General features: G+C 38.8%; 1 pseudogene; it reads left to right on the forward strand.

The window, feature by feature from the left end:
• LOC149201382 (PHD finger protein ALFIN-LIKE 2 pseudogene) overlaps window positions 1-7,790 on the forward strand; it is a 41,430-nt pseudogene extending 33,640 nt beyond the window's left edge.
• Window positions 7,791-8,263: the final 473 nt, after the last annotated feature.

Genomic DNA, 8,263 nt, shown 5'->3' on the forward strand with positions numbered 1-8,263 from the left:
TGCCACCTGCTAGCCTACCTGCATTCTATCACTCACTCCTTCCCTTGGCTTGGTCCACTACCTGTTGATTCCATTGGTCTTCTCTCTTCTTATTTATCATACCTTGAAAGTGCTCCCTGTCTTCGATAGCCTGATTTTGACAGTCTTCACGCAATTTCCCTGCTGGCATCATCATCCAGTCATATCTTCGATTATTTCTTGAACAGACTACTCCTTCGTTCACCAGACGATCAGCTAATCTGTTAGCTGTTCTTCGGACATGAACAAAATTTGGGGTTTTCAACATTCTTAGGTGTGATTGTATGTGTTGATAGGCTTGTAGTAACTTGCAGTGTTTCGACACTCTTTCTGGTGCTGTACCATTGCATGTCTTCTTGATTGAATTGATTATCAATTCAGAGTCAGTCTCAATGATGCAATTACGTAAATTTTTTTCCATCAAGATTTCTAGGCATTGATATAAGGCCATGAGCTCCGCCATATTGTTAGTTGCTTTGCCCAAATGACTATGAAAGATAACTTTTATGTTACACTACTCACCTCTTATGACTTCGCCATAACCAGCTGCCTCAGGATTTCCTTTAGAGGCATCATCTATATTAAATTTCAAAAAACTAGTGGGAGGAGGTTGTCAGAAATCCTTCTCCATTATTGTATGCCTTACAGTCTTGCTTATTTCCTAGGGGAAAGGCAGTTGTAGATCCAAATGTAGTAGTATTTGTGCATTGTGGCCTTGAGGTGGATTCTAGGGGGTTATTTTAAGATTATTCCCATAGTTTCTTTGAGCTGTATAATTATATGAGCTATGATGCTCTGGGATGAGCCAATTTTGTTCTTGAAAATCCTGTTGTTGCACTCTTTCCAGACATTCCAAATTAAAAATCCTGGAACCAGAGCCCAAGCTTTGTTGATTATTTCATTATCTGAGAAATTTTCCTCCAATTCTTCAAAGTATCAATGGTACTGAAGTTGTCCTTATCCATTTGTCTGAAGATTGAAGCCACAAAATTCGACATGGAAGAGGTGAAATCACAGAGGTTGAGTAGGTGATCCATAGTTTCTTCTTGTGATTCACACAAATGGCATCTAGATGGACCGACTACACTTCTTTTCCGAAGGTTTTCCCAATCGAAGACTTTTTTGTGTTGCACCAACCACATGAATAGTTTGATTTTCATCCAGTGCGGGCTCTGCCATAGTTCCTTCCATGCCTTATCAGGGTTAGTAAAGTCGAGCCCAAGGGTCACTTTCTTGGATTCTTTGAGGTTGAAGTTGCCTTCATTGTTTCTTCCCCATCTCAGTTGGTCAAACAATGTTGATGTCAAAATATTTCTCTGCTTCAAAATATCAGCAAGAGCTTCAGCCTAGGCCTTCAAAGGGGTCTCTTCATTGTATACCAGATCCTTCCATGTTCTCCATTTGCCTTTGTTCCTCACTTGATCCCAGAAATCACTTACCCTAAGTAGAACTTTACTATCAGTGTCATTCTTGAGATCATCTAGTTCTTCTCTTATTAGGTTAGGTTCTTGCTACCAGTTGTCCCCCCAAAACCAAGCTAGGTTACCATCTCGGATCTCCCACAAACTATGCTTCTATACAATTGCTCTATTTTCCCAGGCATTGTTCCAGATGTGGAAATCCTTAATGAGTCCAAACATTTGAATGTGATCTCTTTCTTGCCAATTATTTGCATACTTCTGTTTCCAGATCTTGGCCCACGGGGTTACCGATTCCTTTAGCCATCTCCACCATAGTTTTGCACCTAAAACTTTGCTTATGGTTTCAAAATCATGAAGTCCCTGACCTCCATGGGTCTTAGGTTTACAGATCTTATCCCATGCGACCAAAGTCCATTTATTTTTCTCTTCCCCTTTTCCCCAGAGAGAGTTCCTTTGGATATTTTGGATGAGTTGCAAAACTCCTTTGGGAGCAGGAAGAGTTGATAACATGAAGATAGGAACAGTTTGTAGGACAGATTTTGTTAGCACTAGCCTTCGTGCTACATTCAAAGGTCTACTTGTCCATCTCCTAACTTTGTCCTATAGTTTATTGATTACTCGTTCCCAAGCTTCTTTGCTCAAAGGTTTTTCCATTAGAAGTATTCCCATATATTTGGAGGGTAACTGTTCTCTTTGGAAGCCAAGAATTCTAGTGAGGTTTCTTTGAATAGTAATGTCATTATTAAAAAAGAAAATCTTGGATTTGGTGAGGCTTACCTCTGTTCCAGTAGCCATGGCAGAGTCATTTAGGATTTGTTTGAAAGCTTTAGCTTCCTTAACCATGGGTGTACCCTGCACCATAATGTCATCCACAAAATGTTGATGAGTCAAGGCTTCTCCATTCTATGTGAGTTTGAGACCCTGCATTTTGCCTTCTACCTTGGCTGATTTGATCGCATTGCCTAAACCTTCTATCATGAGAATAAAGAGGAAGGGAGAGAGAGGATCTCCTTGTCTGAGGCCTCTCGAAGGCCTAAAGGTTCTAGATGGTGAGCCATTAAGAAGGATTGAAAAACTAGCTGTGATAACAAGGGCCGTTACCCATCTTATCCAGTTGTGCTCAAAGCCATATGCTTTTAGTACTTCCCTGATATAAGCCTAGCTTAGCTTATCATAGGCTTTCACTAGGTCAAGTTGTATGATCATACTTTCTTGCTTATTACTTTTGAGAGAATGAACCACCTCATGTGCTTGAATGATGTTGTTTAGAATTTTTCTTCCTTCCACATATCCAGTTTGCTCCTCAGACACCAGAGTTGGAAGAAGTGGCTTGAAACTGTTTGCAATTACTTTGGATATAATTTTGTACACTACATTGCATAAAGCTATGGGTCTGAATTTTTCTGGTGTCATAGATTTTTCTTGCTTTGGAATCAAAGTTATGAAAGAGGCATTAAGCGCCCTCAAAACATTTTTGGATTTCCTCGAGTCCTCCACCACATCAAGGATATCTTGTTTGACTATTTCCAAACATTCTTTGAATAAGTCTACATTGAACCTATCCGGGCCTGGATCTTTCCCATTTTGCATCTCTTTAATGACTTCACTGACCTCCTCTTCGGTCACCGGCCTGTTCAGATTGTAATTGTCTTCTATAGTTACAATCTTTGGAATGTACTTTGTGAAGTTGTTGATGAATTTTGATTTGTCTATGTGAGGTTCCTCTGCTATGTTTGGAAATGTTGTACCAGAGCAGATTCTATTTCTTTGTAGGTGCTGAGCTAATTTCCTTAAGTACCTCTAAGTTTTGAAATCCTGTTATGCACCTTGTGATCCACAGTTGACTTATGAAAAAAAATTGTATTTCTTTCCCCTTCCTTAAGCCATTGCACTCTTGATTTTTGTCTCCAGAAGATCTCCTCTTGCTGGCATCTATCCTCCCATTCCTGTTGAAGAGAATCAACTTGTAATTTCCTTTCCTCGGTAAAGCCATCTGTTATGAGGAGTTCGTTGATTGCCTACAATTTCTATTCCACTTCTTTTTTGGCTTTGAAAATGTTTCCAAACTCATTTTTATTCCAATCTTTGAGCCTGCGTTTGATATGTTTTAGTCTCTATTGTAGAAGGAACATATTCGTTCCTTGGATGGGTATATCTTCTGTCCACCATCTTCAAATATTGCTGATGAAGTCAGGGTGGGTAAGCCAAACATTTTCAAACCTGAAAGGTCCGCTTCTCGGAGTGCCTATAAAAGAGGCTTCCATTTGGATAAGTCAGTGATCTGAGCTTGCAAAAGGGAGGATGAAGTCAGACATGTCAAGGTCTGTGAGGATGCGGTCCTCAAAGATTATAAATCTATCTAATTTAGAAGCTCCTTGAGAGGCCCCTCCCCGCTTATTATTCCAAGTGAAGGTACCATTTTTAGTCTCCTTGTCCACTAGCTTCATGTCATTTAGGAAGTTCTGGAAGGCAATAGAGTCTCTTCCTAGTGTTTTGGTCCTACCTTTTTTTTCTGAAAGAGATCTGATCATATTAAAGCCCCCTCCCAGAATCCATGGCATGACATGATGTCTTTCTCTAAGCTCCTTCAGTGAATTAAGAAGCCTGAGTTTGTCTTCGAGTCTTTGAGGAACATATACATTTGTGATCAAATAGACTTCCTTATCACACAAAGGTTGGATCACCATTGAAAAGTAGTTTTTGGATGCTTCAACATCTAGGATCTCTAGTCTCTGAGGATTCCAAAGTGTTAGAATCCCTCCCGATGTGTTGTTTGCCTTAACTTCTAGATATTCATACTTGATTAGCCATTTTTTATGTATCTCTCTTATTTTTCCTATAGAGCATTTTGTTTCCTGGATAAATATCATATCAGGTTTTTCCTCTTTTATTCTATTGCTAAGATTCCTTTGTTTCCTTTTATTTCTAGAACCCTAATATTCCAGGTTGTGAGTTTCATTAAGAAAGATTTGTAAATGAGTAACTAGTAAGATCTTTCACCTTACCTGAGTTTATCATGAGTTTCCCACACTCTGTCAGCAACTCATTCTATCTTTTCCTTCCTCTTTTCTTGCTTGGGTTTTTGAATCGGCGTCCCTGTGTAACCTCCATCATTTTCACCCCTCTGTTTTCCTGACTATCGTGATTTCTTTTGACTCCATTGCCCTTTGTTTGATATCTACATAGGAAGAGTTGTTACATTCTGTCAAACTCCTCATGTGGTAGAGAATCTGCCCCTTTGGTGGTTCCCTTCTCTAGGAACTTTTCTAGATCGAGATTCTCCCTTTCAAGAATTTCCTGCAAATCATGGTCCTCCATTCCAACCTCGCTTGGGGTCATCTCATGGTCCTTCTCAAGTTCCATGATGCTTGGCAGATCCTCCTTCAGTTTTCTGTTTGCAGTTCTCTCCTCCATGCTATCATCTTTATCCTTCTCTGTAGGATTATCCTCCATTGCCTAGTTCGTCCCCTTGTTCCCACCTTCTTCTTCTAAAATCTTGAAGTTGTTGTGCCTTGGTTGCTTATCCTCACTTGTTTTCTTCTGGTACTTTTTCCCTCCTTTCCCTTTGCCTCCCACCTTGGTAAAGTCTTCGGGATCTTTGCCTGTATTGGTTTTATTAATGTTCTCCATTTTGTTTAAGGGCATTCTCTAAAGAGGTGCCCGTGGTTATGACATCTCCGACATCTGAATGGGACATGTTCATATTCCACTGCTTGCACCCATTCTTCATCATAAACTTCTAGAATGACTTCATCTGGAAGTGCTCCTGATAGGTCCATCTCTACGCATATACAGGCAAAGGAGGTGTATTTTCCTCACAGAGTCGCATCTGATATTTTTATAAAATGACCTAATTTATTGCTTATGGATTTTAAGGATTGTAGTAGCCAATAATATAAAGGTAGGCAATAGAGAATTATCCATACCGATACTAAAGTGAATGTCTCTCGTTCTGGGGCAAAATTCATCACCCATGGTCGCATGTAGAGGCCTACAGCAGCATAAAATTACGGTCCTCCTTCGAGCACTCTATTTTTGTCCTCTAGGTTTGTGAATACCACTGTGAAGAAACCCTTGGACCCAAGATGGAGGATTATTTCCCCCTTTGGCTTCTAGTGGTTTTTATCTAGGCATGCAGAGCCTTCTCTATTGGCCATATCCACATAAATTTGCATATTACCGCATACGCCGCCATGTGATCCTTGTACGCCTGTAGCGCTTGATCACTTAAGAAAACCCAGGGTGTAATGGTTGACCTAGGTTTACAGAGTCCTGCCATATTCTTGCGCTCAGTTCTTTGACTGCCTTCTCCTACTTTCTTGTCTATTTTGACCTCCTCATGATTTTCTTCCTGTTCATGAGCTCTGCTATTTTTTGGTTTTCTTGTGTTGATATCTGTAGTTTCAGCCTCCATTGGCTTCTTGAAGCGGTTTGACACAACTTCCCTGCTGCTATTCGTAACTACTTGACTATAGGAGGGAGTGGAACTTCCCCCTCCTCGCCCCTCCATGGTAACCAACATTGCTACCCGTTGCAAACCCTTGGTCGGCTCGCTCCCTCGCTCCCCAAATACATCTAATTTCCACTAATATTCGGCCATTGTGCCTCTTTCATGATGCCTCTTGCATGCTATTATGCGGACTCTGTGTTATTTCCTTTATAACTTATGTTTTTCATTAATGGTTGGATGTGGCACCTTTGTGTTTTTGTTAATGGCTATGGTGACTCGGGGCCTCCTTTGCTAGGTTCTTGTCATGTCTTTGGGCTATTTATGATATTGCTTCAGGAGAGGGCATGACTCGTTAATCTCAAATTGTTTACGAGTGCTCCAAATGTGAATTTTTAGTTAAGGCTCTTATGAATCTTTATATAAGTTTTTTTTTTTTTAAACTTTAGTTGATGATTCTTTATGGGCATTATTTTTTGTATTCCTATCGAGAGCATTTGGGAAAAAAGGCATGCCTTATATAACCTTAATCATACACGCCTATTGTATATAGATTTTTCATCATAAAAGCCTCTTTTGTTTTAGGATTAAGTAAAGTATGTTGAAGTGTTTTTCAATCTTTATATTCAAAATTGATATCTATGTAAAACTATTTTCTAAATAATATAAAAATATAATTAAAAAATTGAAATGAGGTAAATATAACTATTAAAATTTTGTTTAAATATATAAGGAAAAATGTATTTAATAATTTTAATATTATATAACAATATACGTTGCTTGAAATAAAAAATATATTTAAAAATTATAATATCGTATTTTATTTTTTTAAGATTATGGATATATTTATGTGAATACATAAATCTATAAGCAGCGTAGAGAAATTATTATCTAGAATTGAAAATGATAAAAAGTATAGATTATACGAATTATTGGGTTGAAACAAGAACGATAAGGAATAATTTTAATAAAAGCTAACCGCATTTAGTTTTTATTACAAGTAATATTTATTATAAATTATTTCGCGTATCACCCCGCCGACCCCATATTACGCTTCGCTCATCACACTCACGTCGGCCTAGGCCTCATTTCGATTCCTATTAATAACACTATTTTGTTTAATGTAAGTCTTCTTCGGATCAATCACAGTGAGCAATTAAACAAATTTTGTTTATGGTAAGTTTTCTTCGGAATAATCACAGTGAGCAATTTTGAGCTGAAGTTTTGATTCAGCATATTTTTGGATTTGTTTTGGAGGAACGGTAACTAATAATTAGACCCCATCTTCTTAACCAACATTGATATTACAATTATAAACTGGGAGTTGGCCATGGAGAATGTCACCTCAGTTATACGCGAGGTGTTGGCCATGGAGAAAGCCGCGTCAAGTTCTTCAAAGCCTTGCACCGTGGAAGAGGTGTTTACAGATTACATTGTCCGTGCACTCACCACTGACTGCCATTGTCCGTGCACTCACCACTGATGTCGAGCGCTTTTACTCACTTTGCGATCCAGAGAAGGAGAATTTATGCCTATATGGATATCCTAGTGAAGCATGGGAAGTTTCCTCGCCTGCGGAAGAAGTTCCAGCAGAGCTCCCAGAACCAGCAGTAGGTATCAATTTTGCAAGAAATGACATGCAGCGAAAAGATTGGGTTTCCTTGGTTGCTGTGCATAGTGATGCTTGGTTGCTTGCCGTTGCTTCCTACCATGGTGCTCGATTTAAAATGGCAGAGAGGAAACGTCTTCTTAGAATGATAAATGAACTCCCAACTGTGGTTGAGGTGGTTTCTGATTGGGAGCAGGCAAACGACAAGACTAGGACTGATAATGGTCGAAGCATATCTATAACCTCTAGTAAGCGATTTGGTAATAGAAAATCAAAGAATCTTAAATCAAAATAATTAAAACCTAATGTTTACACTTAGATACAATTTATTTTTTATTATAATTAAAAAATAATTTAAATCACTCATCGAATTAAGGGGTATCGGGTCCTTATGAGCATGCAACACTAATGAGGTTCCTTATAATAGAAGTGACAAACTTATCAGTCCTGGGCTCCCAGGTTTTGCCTGTTTTTTTTAAATCAAGTGAGAGTGGTAATATCCATTAATCTAAACAAAATACATATTGTACACTGCTTTGACAGAGCCTAACATATCAGCATTAGTTCTGTAAAACTACAACAAACAACTGGGATATCAGAATCCCAAACCTAATTCTAAAGAGTGCAAAGAACACAAAATGACACTCAATAACTGTTTGCCCTCAGGGCATCGCTTTATAAATCTAGCGAACTGAGACTTGCTTAACGAACTAGAAGGAGAAGATGAGAGAATCCCCTTTCCAGCCATAGAAAACCAGAAGCCCATGA

The sequence above is a fragment of the Pinus tabuliformis genome, chromosome 2_1, assembly GCF_031772625.1.
Source record: "Pinus tabuliformis cultivar Carrire ecotype Pingquan chromosome 2_1, CPIR1, whole genome shotgun sequence".
Classification (NCBI taxonomy): Eukaryota; Viridiplantae; Streptophyta; class Pinopsida; order Pinales; family Pinaceae; genus Pinus; species Pinus tabuliformis.